Consider the following 16334-nt stretch of genomic DNA (forward strand, 5'->3'; position numbering starts at 1 on the left):
TTATTTTTAAGTCCACTGTCTTTATTTAATTAATGCATTATTTACAGCCTTTTAATTAATCATTCAATAATTAATCACCCCATTCATCACATGCACGTTTAGATAAACTTACTGCCAAAGAAATGACCATCTATGCTGAAAAAGTTATTCAGTATTTTCATATTTTAACTGTATTACTTGAATCATACATAAAACATCATGTACATAACATACCCTTACAACCATGGCTATACTAATGTTAGGTAATCCCGAGCCTTTTAGAATATCTACTAATGGAAAGAATATTAAAAAATCATCATAAAGTTTTACAGTTGAAGACTTTCAGAGCATAATTGGACAGCCGGTTGGACAGCCAGAAAACTGTCATGGCACAACTCTCTCTAGCATTATGTCTGATCTGATTGCCCACAAAATACTGATTCTGAAATTATATTATATTAATATGTGAAGAGTTCCAAAACACTATATACACACATTTTTCATTATTGCTTATACATTTACATTTAAGTCATTTAGCAGACGCTCTTATCCAGAGCGACTATCCTTCATGTGTGTGTGTAAAATATCAAATTTCCACTTGTCTAATGTCCATTGCTCATGTTTCTTGGCCCAAGCAAGTTGGTTCTTATTGGTGTCCTTTAGTAGTGGTTTCAGCAATTCGTGCATGAAGGCCTGATTCACACAGTCTCCTCTGAACAGTTGATGTTGAGATGTGTCTGTTACTTGAACTCTGTGAAGCATTTATTTGGGCTGCAATTTCTGAGGCTGGTAATTCTAATGAACTTATCCTCTGCAGCAGAGGTAACTCTAGGTCTTCCATTCCTGTGGTGGTCCTCATGCGAGCAAGTTCTTGACATTTTCCAGATTGACTGATCTTCATGTCTTAAAGTAATGATGGACTGTCGTTTCTCTTTGCTTATTTGAGCTGTTCTTGTCATAATATGGACTTGGTCTTTTATCAAATAGGGCTATCTTCTGTATACCACCCTTACCACAACACAACTGATTGGCTCAAATGCATTAAGAAGGAAAGAAATTCCACAAATGAACTTTTAAGAAGGCACGCCTGTTAATTGAAATGCATTCCAGGTGACTACCTCATGAAGCTGGTTGAGAGAATGCCAAGAGTGTGCAAATCTGTCATCAAGGCAAAGGGTGGCTATTTGAAGAATTTAAAATGTAAAATATATTTTGATTAGTTTAACACTTTTTTGGTTACTACATGATTCCATATGTGTTATTTCACAGTTTTGATGTCTTAACTATTATTCTACAGTGTAGACAATAGTAAAAAATAAAGAAAAACCTTTGAATGAGTAGGTGTTCTAAAACTTTTGACTGGTGTATAGATTTTAGTGTATAGATTTTTGGAATGAAGTTGTTGCTAATTAGGATAGATTTATTAGTTCTATAACAGACATTCAATGCTACGTTAAAAACAGCATGTTTATTTCATAGATGCAAACAATCAAAAAGCAAATAGAAAATGCACATAAAATATTTAAAAAATCAAAAATCAATTAACGTATGTTTTTCTGAATGAATCCATGATGCTAATGTAGCAAAACAGTAGTCTATAGGTCCTCTGGCCTCCTGCTGGACTGCTTGTTCAGTATTGGGGCTGGTGCTGGGTGAGGGTGTCACATATAAGACTCTGCTGTCCCCCATGGCTGCATCTCAGTGAAGAAGCCTTCACAGAAGCTGAGACTATGGTCCAGGGTGATAGGCACTGCCTGCACCTCCTCTTTCAGCTCCTCCCAGGGGTGCCTCTGCTGCTCATCAGGGAACAGTGTCGGCTCCTCAAAGTGCTGTGGGTGGACCCCCAAAGGGAGCGGCTGCTGCAGCCCAGTCAGATTGAGGTGCTGCTGGATCTCCTCCATGCTGTAGCAGCCCATGGTGGTCACCTCCATGTACCTGCAGGCCTGCTGGTGGTCCCGGTCAGCCCCTCCACTGCACCACCTCCCAGGTGCCAGGCCCGGCCCTGATCCTGCTGGGAGAGCTCCACCTTACAGCCCAGGGAGTTCAGAGCTAAGTTCATGTCTAGATCCTGAAAGTTATTGCTGCTCCCATTCAGAACATCGTCAAACACCATGGCCCAGTCTAGTTCACCCTTCAGTGCCTCTGGTTCCATGAGATCCGGTGTCAACAGTGGTGACTTATGGACTGTCTCCCACTTTGTGCCACTAAGTTTGCATCTGTTCCCAGCACCTGCTCCTCTGTGGGACACTGTGTAGTGGGCCTGTTGAAAATGCTGGTGGTACTCCTGGGTTTTCCGGTTACGGGATGATCCTTGGGTTTTGCTGTGTCTCTGGGTGTTGAAATGGATGGCTGACATCCGCTTGCGCTTGAAGACTCCATTGACAAACATGTCCGCGTACTGAGGGTCAATCTGCCAGAATCCCCCTTTTCCTGGTTCATTCTTCTGCCTGGGAACCTTCATGAAGCACTTGTTGAGTGACAGGTTATGACGGATAGAGTTCTGAGGAGAGAATAGAATGTAGTTCATGAAATGACGAGCTAACTGATAGTATTCTTACTAAAGGTTCTCTGTCATTTGTTGCTGGATCGTCATAATGTTACACCTAACCATGTGCATATATAAATCATTGGTTATAACATGTCAAATGTGCATTGTTAGGACAAGGTAATAACAATTTAAGTTCATTATACTCCTTCATTATACTCCTTCATTATACTCCTTCATTATATAGTTCCCATCACAGAGATTCCAAGAAAATCAAACAACGTCAATCATTTAAAACGTGTCTAATAAAACGACACATTTTTGAATGGTCAGCGAGAGTTGCGCCTGTTCCTGTCCGATGATTTCTACTCATCTTCCACTTATTTCCCCCCCAAAAAATCAAACAAGAAATAACCCACGGTTACGTCAATGATGAACAAATATAACCCACGATAGGCCTAAGATCTTATTTTCCATACAACATCAAAATAAATACTGTATCTCTGAGGGATTAGTTGCATGCAATCGCCCACCCGTCTCTCTCCCCCTGTGTTGTGTACCTCTCTCAGGTTTGATCAATAATGTAGAAGGCAGTCTGAGTCACTAACCTGCCAGCTGGTCTCAGCGTGTCTGTAGTAGCAGAAGTTCTCTGTGATCCAGTTATAGATAGCAGACAGTGTGATCTTGTTCTTCTTGCCTGCCTGCATGGCTCTGCAGATCAGTGTGGCGTAGGAGTAGGGAGGCTTCACCCGTGGTTGGTCTTGAAGTCTACCTCCTCCAGGGACTTGGCTGGCACAGTGATCTGGTGGTGGTTGGTCACTGTCGGGTGAAGTGAGTAGTAACTAGTCCTGTTGGCTGAGGCACTGGAGGTGATGGGGCTGCCTGCACTCTGAGGCATCCCGGAGGCTGCAGTGTCCCCAGCAGGTGGACTGGAAGGGGAGTCAGAGCCCTGAGGGTGCAGGTGGCTGGGCTGAGGCAGGTGGTACGGCTGGCAAGTGGAGCCCGGTAGGCTTTCTAGACTCGCACTGACTATGGTGAAGTCCTGGAGCCATTGGAGGCTGGTGAGACTGTCATCCAGGTGCACTGAACCATTCTCATTGTCTTGGTCTTCTGGGTGAAGCTTCATACATTTCTCCTTGAATCTGGTGGCAATCTCCTGACTTGGTAGTACTGGCATTGTAAAGTGACCCTGCTAATAAATTCCCACAAAAGATTGCTGTATTACATTTCTTGCTGGCTGTCATTCCTGTGAATCCTTTACATATTGGTGTGATCACACTCAGCTGACTTTAAATTTACAATGTGAAATATTGCATTATAAACTCATAAAAATAAAAGAACAGTGGCCATTCATTCATAAAGAAGTATTAACAAAAGCAGTACAATTACCTTGGTCTTGGTGTACTCCGCAGTACAACTTGAGTGATCAGCTCCACTGTTCTCATATGGTACCCAAACCTCTTACACGTTATTGCGATGTCTGTACAGACGGCTTTGTGAGGAACTGCTATCTAAACATGTAAACCCAAGACTTCATTTGCAAAAGTAGCCTTCATTCAGATCCTGTCGATGTGTGATAATAATCCCACAACGGCGGAGAAACAGATCCGAACATACTGAGGGAAAGACAGAAAAGACCGCCTTGAGTTTTAATAGCCCTGAACAAATTGCAGGTCGCTGATTGGCTCCGTGATTTACAGGTTTCACCTTTGTTTCTACGGCTCAAATCAGTGAAAACAGAATGTAATTGCACTTAATATTCTACGTAATATTTTTTACCTAATTAATCAGAAATAAATTGGCTTCTGACTGTCATTGAATACGTTGTGCATTTATGAATTGTAAGAAGGATGAGTTTTGATTTAAAAACGAAAGTGCCGTTTTGTTACTAAGGCTCTTCTGTAGGCTATTGGACAGCTAATGATACATATTATTTAAACGGTATCCTGAATAATTGCAGATAATGAATACATCCTTAGTTAATTGTAAAAACAGCCACCTTTGGAGTTAAATGTTTTACAACTGTGATGTGACTTTACCTACACATGGTCGATATTTGAATTGACTTTTGATTAATTCCTCGTTTTATAGACATTGAATGCATAAATGTTACAGTTAATGAGATTGTGTGTAGTAGACATTGCGAACATACTGGCTCTGTGATGAAATTGGGTAATTCTGGTTTTGACATGATGTATTAGCGACATCTACTGGTTATTGTCGATGTTAGGTTCTCGTATTTTCTATACCCATTATTTAATCAGTAGGTATACCCAGCTGACAGGAAACTATGATTCCGTTAAAATGAATATGATCATTGTAGAAAACTCCATCACAGTCACTCTTTCTCTGATCCTGGAAGTCTGGGACACAGGCTCACAAACTCTGTCTTTCTAACTCAGGGTGTAATGGGTCAGCGGTCAAACGACCTCCACTCAACACTGTCAAACGCTCCCTGAAACACTTCAGCGAGCAGGCCTTTCTAATCGACCTGGCCCGGGTATCCTGGAAGGATATTGATCTCATCCCGTCAGTAGAGGATGCCTGGTTATTTTTTTTAAATGCCTTCCTAATCATCTTAAATAAACATGCCCCATTCAAGAAATTTAGAACCAGGAACAGATATAGCCCTTGGTTCTCTCCAGACCTGACTGCCCTTAACCAACACAAAAACATCCTATGGCGTTCTGCATTAGCATCGAACAGCCCCCGTGATATTCAACTTTTCAGGGAAGCTAGAAACCAATATACACAGGCAGTTAGAAAAGCCAAGGCTAGCTTTTTCAAGCAGAAATTTGCTTCCTGCAACACAAACTCAAAAAAGTTCTGGGACACTGTAAAGTCCATGGAGAATAAGAACACCTCCTCCCAGCTGCCCACTGCACTGAAGATAGGAAACACTGTCAGCACCGATAAATCCACTATAATTGAGAATTTCAATAAGCATTTTTCTACGGCTGGCCATGCTTTCCACCTGGCTACCCCTACCCCGGTCAACAGCACTGCACCCCCCACAGCAACTCGCCCAAGCCTTCCCCATTTCTCCTTCTCCCAAATCCAGTCAGCTGTTGTTCTGAAAGAGCTGCAAAATCTGGACCCCTACAAATCAGTCGGGCTAGACCATCTGGACCCTTTCTTTCTAAAATGATCTGCCGAAATTGTTGCCACCCCTATTACTAGCCTGTTCAACCTCTCTTCCTTGTCGTCTGAGATTCCCAAAGATTGGAAAGCAGCTGCGGTCATCCCCCTCTTCAAAGGGGGACACACTCTTGACCCAAACTTCTATAGGCCTATATCTATCCTACCCTGCCTTGCTAAGGTCTTCGAAAGCCAAGTCAACAAACAGATTACCGACCATTTCGAATCCCACCATACCTTCTCCGCTATGCAATCGGGTTTCAGAGCTGGTCATGGGTGCACCTCAGCCACGCTCAAGGTCCTAAACTATATCTTAACCGCCATCGATAAGAAACAATACTGTGCAACCGTATTCATTGACCTGGCTAAGGCTTTTGACTCTGTCAATCTCCACATACTCATCGGCAGACTCGACAGCCTTGGTTTCTCAAATGATTGCCTCGCCTGGTTCACCAACTACTTCTCTGATAGAGTTCAGTGTGTCAAATCGGAGGGGCTGTTGTCCGGGCTTCTGGCAGTCTCTATGGGGGTGCCACAGGGTTCAATTCTTGGACCGACTCTCTTCTCTGTATACATCAATGATTGTCGCTTGCTGCTGGTGAGTCTCTGATCCACCTCTACGCAGACGACACCATTCTGTATACTTCTGGCCCTTCTTTGAACACTGTGTTAACAAACCTCCAGACAAGCTTCAATGCCATAAAACACTCCTTCCTTGGCCTCCAAATGCTCTTAAATGTTAGTAAAACTAAATGCATGCTTTTCAACCGATCGCTGCCCGCACCCGCCCGCCCGACTAGCATCACTACACTGGATGGTTCTGACTTAGAATATGTGGACAACTACAAATACCTAGGTGTCTGGTTAGAATGTAACCTCTCCTTCCAGACTCACATTAAGCATCTCCAATCCCAAATGAAATCTAGAATTGGCTTCCTATTTCGCAAGCAAGACTCCTTCACCCATGCTGATAAACATACCCTCGTAAACGGACTATCCTACCGATCCTTGCCTTCGGCGATGTCATTTACAAAATAGCTACCAACACTCTACTCAGCAAATTATATGTAGTCTATCACAGTGCCATCCATTTTGTCACCAAAGCCCCATATACTACCCACCACTGCGACCTGTATGCTCTCGTTGGCTGGACCTCGCTTCATATTTGTCGCCAAACCCACTGGCTCCAGGTCATCTATAAGTCTTTGCTAGGTAAAGCCCCGCCTTATCTCAGCTCACTGGTCACCATAGCAACACCCACCCGTAGCACGTGCTAAAGCAGGTATATTTCACTGGTCATCCCCAAAGCCAACACTTCCTTTGGTCGCCTTTCCTTACAATTCTCTGCAGCACATGACTGGAACAATTGGAAAAATAACTGAAGCTGGAGACATATCTCCCTCACTAACTTTAAGCATCAGCTGTCAGAGCAGCTTACCGATCACTGCACCTGTACACGGCCCTTCTGTAAATAGCCCACCCAACTACCTCATTCCCCAAATGTTTTATTTTTGCTCTTTTGCACCCCAGTATCTCTACTTGCACATGCTAAATTGCACAATGCTACTTGCACAATGCTAAATTGTAATTATTTCGCCACTATGGCCTATTTATTGCCTTACCTTCCTAATCTTACTACATTTGCACACACTGTATATAGAAGTTTCTATTGTGGGTTTTTTCTATTGTGTTATTGACTGTACGTTTGTTTATCCCATGTTTAACTCTGTATGGTTGTTTTTGTCGCACTGCTTTGCTTTATCTTGGCCAGGTCGCAGTTGTAAATGAGAACTTGTTCTCAACCTGCCTACCTGGTTAAATAAAGGTGAAATATAAAAAATTAAATACGATTTTTTGAATAATAGTGAAGACATAAAACCTAAGACATAACACATATGGAATAATGTAGTAACCAAAAAAGTGTTAAATAAATCCAAATATATTTTACCTTTTGCCTTGATGACAGCTTTGCAAACGCTTGGTATTCTCTCAACCAGCTTCATGAGGTGGTCATCTGGAATGCATTTCAATTAACAGGTGTGCCTTCTTAAAAGTTCATTTGTGGAATTTCTTTCCTTTTAATGTTATTGAACCAATCAGTTTTGTTGTGACAAGGTAGGATTGGTATACAGAATATAGCCCTATTTGGTAAAAGACCAAGTCCATATTAAAGCAAGAACAGCTCAAATAAGCAAAGAAAAACAACAGTCCATCATTACTCTAAGACATAAAGGTCAGTCCATGCGGAACATTTCAAGAACTTTGAATGTTTCTTCAAGTGCAGTCACAAAAACCATCAAGCGATATGATGAAACTTGCTCTCATGAGGACCGCCACAGGAAAGGAAGACCCAGAGGTACCACTGCTACAGAGGATAAGTTCATTAGAGTTACCAGCCTTATAAATTGCAGCATAAAGAAATGCTTTTTATATTTAACTAGGCAGTAAACTAAGTCAGTAAATAACAAATTCTTATTTACAATGACAGTGGGTTAACTGCCTTGATCAAGAGCAGAATGACAGATTTTTACCTTGTCAGCTCAGGGATTCGATCCAGCAACCTTTAAGTTACTTGCCCAACACGCTAACCACTAGGCTACCTGCCGCTTCACAGAGTTCAAGTAACAGAAACATCTCAACATCAACTGTTCAGAGGAGACTGCGTGAATCAGGCCTTTGTGGCCGAATTGCTGCAAAGTGCAAAGAAGCCCCCACTAAAGCACACCAATAAGAAGAGACTTGCTTGGACCAAGAGACACGAGCAATGGACGTTAGATCGGTGGAAATCTGTCCTTTGGTCTCATGAGTCCAAATTTGAGATTTTTGGTTCCAACCGTCGATTCTTTGTGAGATCGCAGAGTAGGTGAACGCATGATCTCCACATTGTGTGGTTCCCTCATGGAGGAGGTGTGATGGTGTTTTGCTGGTGATACTGTCAGGATTTAATTAGAATTCAAGGCACGCTTAACCAGCATGGCTACCACAGCATTCTGCAGCAATACACCACCACACCTGGTTTCACTTAGTGGGACTATCATGTTTTAAAACAGGACTATGACCCAACACACCTCCAGGCTGTGTAAGGGCTATTAGACCAAGAAGGAGAGTGATGGAGTACTGCATTAGATGACCTGGCCTCCACAATCATCAGACCTCAACCCAATTGAGATGGTTTGGGATGAGTTGGACCACAGAGTGAAGGAAAAGCAGCCAACAAGTGCTCAGCATGTGGAAACTCCTTCAAGACTGTTGGAAAAGCTTTCCTGGTGAAGCTGGTTGAGAGAATGCCAAAAGTGTGCAAAGCTGTCATCAAGGCAAAGGGTGGCTGCTTTGAAGAATCTAAAATCTATTTAGATTTTTTTAAACACTTTTTTGGTTTCTACATTATTCTATGTGTGTTATTTCATAGTTTCTACAATGTAGAAAATAGTACAAATAAATAAAAACCCTTGAATGAGTAGGTGTCCAAACTTTTGACTGGTACTGTATATATAATATATACACATTTCATTTCAACCTGTAGGACTATGCATAGGGTGAATTCGGGAAAGAGTTGGACATGATATAATCTGGGACAGATTAATCCTGATGCTTTAATTTCTTGGTCTGACAAGAGAACATCTTAAACTATTGTTACTAAAAGCCTGATCAAAATCACCACTTATTTGGTGACATCAGTGAGGGGCAGAGAAAGTTTCAAACAGGAAGCTCACCTCAGGAAGCACATGTTAAAATCAGTGACATAGATTCTCTGTTTTGTTGTTAAATTAGTAAAACTGTCATACATAATGCACTGTGTCAAATGTTGATTTAATGTGAATATTATGTACTGGTGCATCAAAATACATAATGGTGCCAATATCTTTCAATTTTGTAATTGTATTATCTTTCATTTTTGTTGTTGTCCCGCATTACCAACCATAGCTAGCTAAAGTAGGACAGAATGGAGTAGGCTTTACTAATGGAGGAAAGATTTACATTAGGGACCGCCTGTATTTAGGTTAGGCTCTGGTTCTTGTAGTACCTATATCCTGTTAATTATGTCTTGTAGTACTGTTATTTGAGTGAATTCAGAAAGCGGAACACGTTTTGCGTTGTCATCTTCTGTAACCTCTTTAGACATCTATACAACATACTGGCCCAACATGATACATTTCTGAAATCCTCAAATGTTTCCTAATCACACAAAATTGAATTGTCGTTGAAGTACAATTAGGTGTCATAGTCGACCAAATGCGAACTAAAAATATGGTCATGCCTCCTGTGAATATGAAATCAACAGTAGTGTTTTTGTGATTAGGAAACATCTGGAGGATTTCAGAAATGTATCATGTGTTGGGCTAATAGGTTGGATAGATGTCGAAAGAGGTTACAGAAGACGGAAATGTAAAGTGTCCCGCTTTTTCCGAATTCACCCTAAATGGTCCTCACATGTCAATGGAAGTCAAGCATGAGACATGCAGTTGTGTTCAGAAGTGTTCAACATTACATTTATTTAATTGTTATTCACATGCAGCTGTAGGCTACACGTGTAGGATCTTAATCTGAGCCAGTTCGCTACAGCAGGAAAATAATCCTGCAGCAACAGGAAATTTAAATTGTGTGTTCGGACTATAATAAAATGACATTTTTGTAGGGGTTGATACATTTTTCGTTAGGGCAAATCTAGTCTGATATTTTAAAGTGGAAATTACAAACTTTAGAAGCCTTTTTAAACATGGAATACACTACAAATTTGCATTTCCTGCTGTGCAGGAATATTCTCAGTAACAGAAGATTGAGCAAATGAAGATCCTACATCTGTACACAGGGACAGACCGATATTGATAGAGTTATGAATCACTAAATGTGGGGTTGTCCTGGGTACCAGGTCAATACTAGTGAGAAACAGGAACAAGGCACAGGTGTATAATCAAAGTTAACATGGCACATCGTTAGTCAAAGACACATGACATGAACAGTATTAATCCAAAGCAGTTTGGATCGTTTTACACATCGTTCTACAACAAAACTCACAAGCAAAAGATAACATTAGGTTAAAGATGCAATGTCTCAAGACATTGCAAAAGTAAAATGGTTAAGAAGCATTTAGTTTATTCCTCCTGGGAAAAAATTAGAACACACACACACATAATACAGACCATATAACAGCCAAGTCTAATCATAATGTACTTACTATTTATAGATTAAATGTATCAATATATGGATTTAACATAATTGTAATTGCTGAACAGTTGGGTTTTAATAATGGTTTAATAACAATTAGGTTTCCTTAAAAATATTTAACGAACCATTGAGAATGCAAAGAAATGCATTGAGAATGCAAAGAAATGTTATACATGTATATCAGCCAGTGGGAATAAAAACCTCCTAGACTACAGGCTCATACAGCTGTATATCCTGAAACCGTTTCATCACAAGAACACCAGACAATGCAACAAGCAGCAGCCATATCTGTTTAGTTGAAGGCACATAGATCTATATGTATGGTGCTACATCTACAGGGAAGTCAGACACTGCAAGTCATAGAACTTGAGCAAGGCAACGACTATATGCCAGGATGACAAGCCACAATATAACTATAGAAACATGCCACATCTACAAATAACACAGTTTGTGCTATACGGTCAGCATAGTGTATTGGCTTGTTGCAGGCTCTATCTTTCTTTGTGTTCAGCTGTTAAGGTGTAAAGCTGGACTATGTCACTAAAAATTCAATCAGCTACATTTGAGATACTGTGCATGTAGCTGTATCTACTAATCTCCTTATTTGAATCCCCAGATTTTCTTCTACAACCCACAAATATACAATTTTGCAAATGAATCTACATACATTTCTAGTACAGGGACAATATATCACATACTTCAGTATAAAAACGAACAAATGTAGATATTCACAAAGCAAAATGAATGAATCCTCAAAACCTTTGAAGACAATTTGAAATTAAATGCCTCAATTTGACTTGTTATGACATAGGAATTCACCATTTCACAAAGCAAAATGAATGAATCCTCAAAACCTTTAAAAATGACTCCATTAAATTGTCATGTTTAAGCACCAAGAAATAAAATGTTAAAAAGTTATTAGTTTAGATGAATACAACAGGAATGGTATTAATGCTCTCTAAAACAATTAGTGTCAAGCAGTAATTTGAGTAGAGTAAACTGAAAGTGAGTGTGCTTCTAGTACTACCATATGATGGTAGTCATACTCAACCACTGGAATCATGCAACGTCCACCACTGCACCACAACCCCATCCAGAATGGACAAACAATTACACACTCCTAAATGTACAGTTGAAGTCTGAAGTTTACTTACACTTAGGTTGGAGTCATTAAAACTCGTTTTTCAACCACTCCACAAATTTCTTGTTAACAAACTACTTTTGGCAAGACGGTTAGGACATCTACTTTGTGCATGACACAAGTCATTGTCATTTTCCAACAATTGTTTACAGACAGATTATTTCACTTATAATTCACTGTATCACAATTCCAGTGGGTCAGAAATTTACATACACTAAGTTGACTGTGCCTTTAAATAGCTTGGAAAATTAAATAAAATGACATACATGTGGATGTATTTCAAGGCCTACCTTCAAACTCAGTGCCTCTGCTTAACATCATGGGATAATCAAAAGAAATCAGCCAAGACCTCAGAAACAAAATTGTGGACCTCCACAAGTCTGGTTCATCCTTGGGAGCAATTTCCAAACCCCTGAAGGTACCATGTTCATCTGTACAAAGAATAGTACGCAAGAATGAACACCATGGGACCACGGAGTCGTTATAACGCTCAGGAAGGAGACATTCTGTCTCCAAGAGATGGATGTACTCGGTGCAAAAGTGCAAATCAATCCCAGAACAGCAGCAAAGGAACTTTCTCTGCCCTCACTGATGTCACCAAAAGCATCTATTTCCACAGTAAAACGAGTCCTATATCGACATAACCTGAAAGGCTGTTCAGCAAGGAAGAAGCCACTGCTCCAAAACCGCCATAAAAAAGCCAGACTACAGTTTGCAACCGCACATGGGGACAAATATCGTACTTTTTGGAGAAATGTCCTCTGGTTTGGCCATAATGACCATCGTTATGTTTGGAGGAAAAGGGGAGGCTTGCAAGCCGAAGAACACCATCCCAACCGTGAAGCACAGGGTGGCAGCATCATGTTGTGGGGGTGCTTTGTTGCAAGAGGGATTGGTGCGCTTCACAAAATAGATGGCATCATGAGGTAGGAAAATTATGTGGATAAATTGAAGCAACATCTCAGAGACATCAGTGAGGAAGTTAAAGCTTGGTCGCAAATGGGTCTTCCAAATGGACAATGACCCCAAGTATACTTCTAAAGTTGTGACAAAATGGCTTAAGGACAACAAAGTCAAGGTATTGGAGTGGCCACCACAAAGCCCTGACCTCAATGCTATAGAAAATCTGTAGGCAGAACTGAAAAGCGTGTGCGAGCAAAGGAGTCCTACAAACCTGACTCAGTTACACCAGCTCTGTCAGGAGAATGGGCCAAAATTCACCCAACTTATTGTGGGAAGCTTGTGGAAGGCTACCCAAAACATTTGAGTTAAACAACTTCTGACCCACTGGGAATGTGATGAAAGAAATAAAAGCTGAAATAAATCACTTTCTACTATTATTCTGACATTTCACATTCTCAACAAAGTGGTGATCCTAACTGACCTAAGACAGGGCATTTTACTAGAATTAAATGACAGGAACTGAATTTTTTTTTTTAAATGTATTTGGCCAAGGTGTATGTAAACTTCCGACTTCAACTGAATGTAAAGCAATCTAATTAAGGACTTGTTGTTTTTTAGTTAAGGTATAGTATGGTTTTAGTAAATCCTTGCAGTGACCACCACAAACACATTTTGAATCAATGCCAGTTATGGCATGAATCGATGACTAAAGTAGGAAAGTGGTCTTCACAAGGCCCAAGGGGACTGGATCATGGGGAGGATGGGCTTGGGAGGAGACCAAGTCCCAATTTTTCATCCAGGCTAAATGTGCACTTTCACACTCCCGTCATGGATTTAAAAGCATTGGATTGGTGTAATTATTGACTGGAGGAGTTTCCACCATTGTTAAATACATGCGAGAAAGTGAATTGGGACTCAGCCAGAGAGGGAGAACCATTGGGCCCAGAGGTTAGGCGTCAAGTTGCTCATCCTCCATGTGAAGGCTGCTGGGGGGACACAGGAGGGGCTGGCTGGAGCAGTTGGTACTCTGACTCTTCAGGCTCTCTGATGACCCTGTGGACACAAGGAGCATGATCCAATTAAACAAGAGGATCTCTTACACCCGTGAAATAAATCTAAACAGTTGCATACTTATCAATACAAACTTGCTGTCTATTTGCATGATAAACAGTTACAACCTGCAGCAGATTATTAACCAACTGTCCTGAATCGATTGCGACAGATTGCGAGGGATCGGTTTCTCTGAAGCAACGTGACAGAAAAACAGATAGGTAAAGACAGGACAGAGAAGTCCTACATACCACATTTATTCCTAATACCAATAGAGCAGGCATCAGGACCTAGAGCTGGCCATAGCAAGGCCAGGTATAGGGACAGGGCAGGTAGTAAGGAAACAGAGAAGAACAAACAGCACACAGGTTAGATGAAAAGCTGGGGGACTGAAAGCCTGGGAGAATAAAGAGAAAAATAGCTAAAAGGTGTTATACGTGCAATCAAAAATGTATGTTTACAATTGGTTTGAGCATTAAAGACATGCTCTGGTACTTTGGCAACTAGTAAGTCTTTTTTTAAACCTCCCGTTTTTTATGTGTTAATGTGTAGTTTATGCATAATCTATGAGCAGAACTAGCCAAGAAATCCCTGTTTTCTGGAAGCTGTGCAGTGCCACTTTCCTCCATTTACCCCCACGTGGGCCAGCCCTCTAGCAATTAAAGTTTCAGCCAATGATCTTCAGCCTGCCAAGGGAGCGACAGCTAGCAACACGCACACAGTAGAGCGAGAGAGAGACATGGTGCACATGTGACATAGTACGCAATTTTCTGGGGCCACTTTGGCTCCTGGGCCCTACTTTCAGAACTACTGGCTAAAAAGTATATAAAAGAACCAGAGAATATCTTTAATATCCAGACAAACATACACAATCATGCACACGCGACAGATACACACGGGCCTGGGCCTTGTGTTATTATTAGCTTACCTGGCAGAGACAGGTCTCCTGGCGGGTCACTCTCTGTTTTGGTCAGGCTGCTGTGTTCACTGCCAGTCCTGAAGGATCTCTCTCTCCAGAGTGCAGCCCTGTCCTCTGTACCACCCATGACAGGAGGGGGAGAGACAAGGTCACAACATGCAACAAGACCTAAATGTCCTTACACGGGTTTGCAATGTAACCTGGTAGGTAATTCAAGTCATTATTTGGAGGGGTCACACTCCAAAACATGTAGACTGGACCGCTAACTACGTGCATTCAGAGCATGACAGAACTCACCATCATCTGGGAGATGGATCGGGGTACATCCTCGGCTGCAGTGGCCTCGGTGGGAGCAGGGCTGCTGGAGAGCAGTGTGTGAGGCTGGGCGTCCGACATCTCAGACAGCTTCTCCTCATCCTCTTCCTGATAGGTGATGAGGGCGACCCAGGGTGCTGCGGGGGGTCAAACACTTACAATGAGGTGACATTGGTAAACAAAAACATTTACAACCGACGTGAAGCTTTATAATAAACAGACTGTACTGTACTGTTGTCCTAGTATTTTATTTTCTGCAGGTTGGCAAGGCTCAGCAATGTCACCTGGATGGATTGCCAAGGACATGCCGTCTAATCAGTTTGTAGCATGGCGCGGCCACAGGAGAAGACCCTAGCAGCAGCTCATCACAACATAAGGTGGACTATTTTTTTCAGACTCTGGGCCAGCTGTTACACAAAACTGATGAGCAATCAATCCAGAGTCAAAACCAATGTCAACAAGCAAATCCATCCAGGGCAGTTAATCTGTCAGGCTATTAACTCAATACTAAAACTAAATAATTCAAAATGGCATATGCTCCAGGTTAGAGGCTGTTCAAACCAAATGGTAATGTAAATGGTGTGAAAATTACAGTAGAAGGCAGCTGGACTGTAGAGAGCAGCACTGGAACACTTTAGCCCACTTCAGTTTCTCCCCTTCTTCCTAAAGTGTGCATTGGTTCACCCTACGCCAAAAGATTTCAAAGCTTTGGGATTGGTTTAAATATTCGCTGGAGGGAGGTTCCACCATCTTCCTTATACCTGTCCATTCTTTTTAAACCATGAGGGGGAGGTAGTGTACACTTCTAGGAGATGGTTCATCTCAGATGGAGGAGAATGTGATCTGGGGCTTGTTACTACCCTGTGTCCCAGGATTACCTGTCAGGTGACTTGCTGACTTTGCCCTTCTGCAGGCCCCCGTCACCGGAGTGTTCTGGGAGCCCAGCGGCCGGCCCTCCCCTACCAGGCTCCCAGAGAAGTTAATATCATCGTAGAGGGGGCGGGGGATGGAGGGGACACAGAGTGCAGGCCGCTCAGGGCCTCCAGCAGAGAGATGGGCTCAAAGCCTGGGGAACCGAGTCTGAGCTCTGGAGAGACGCACACACAGAAAGACTGCTCATATCTTCACTAGTCATTCACAGTCATTTATTAAAGGCTTTGTAATTGCATAGTGATGGAGTTGAGTTATGTTAAATACAAGTAGAATAAGAAACCATCCTTGACACCAATGATGCCATG

At 41.8% G+C, this 16334-nt stretch overlaps 1 pseudogene; it reads right to left on the reverse strand.

The window, feature by feature from the left end:
- Nucleotides 1–247: 247 nt before the first annotated feature.
- On the reverse strand, nt 248–4709 carry LOC135567010 (forkhead box protein J1-B-like; annotated as a pseudogene).
- Nucleotides 4710–16334: the final 11625 nt, after the last annotated feature.

This window comes from Oncorhynchus nerka, unplaced genomic scaffold, assembly GCF_034236695.1.
Source record: "Oncorhynchus nerka isolate Pitt River unplaced genomic scaffold, Oner_Uvic_2.0 unplaced_scaffold_2759, whole genome shotgun sequence".
Taxonomy (NCBI): domain Eukaryota; kingdom Metazoa; phylum Chordata; class Actinopteri; order Salmoniformes; family Salmonidae; genus Oncorhynchus; species Oncorhynchus nerka.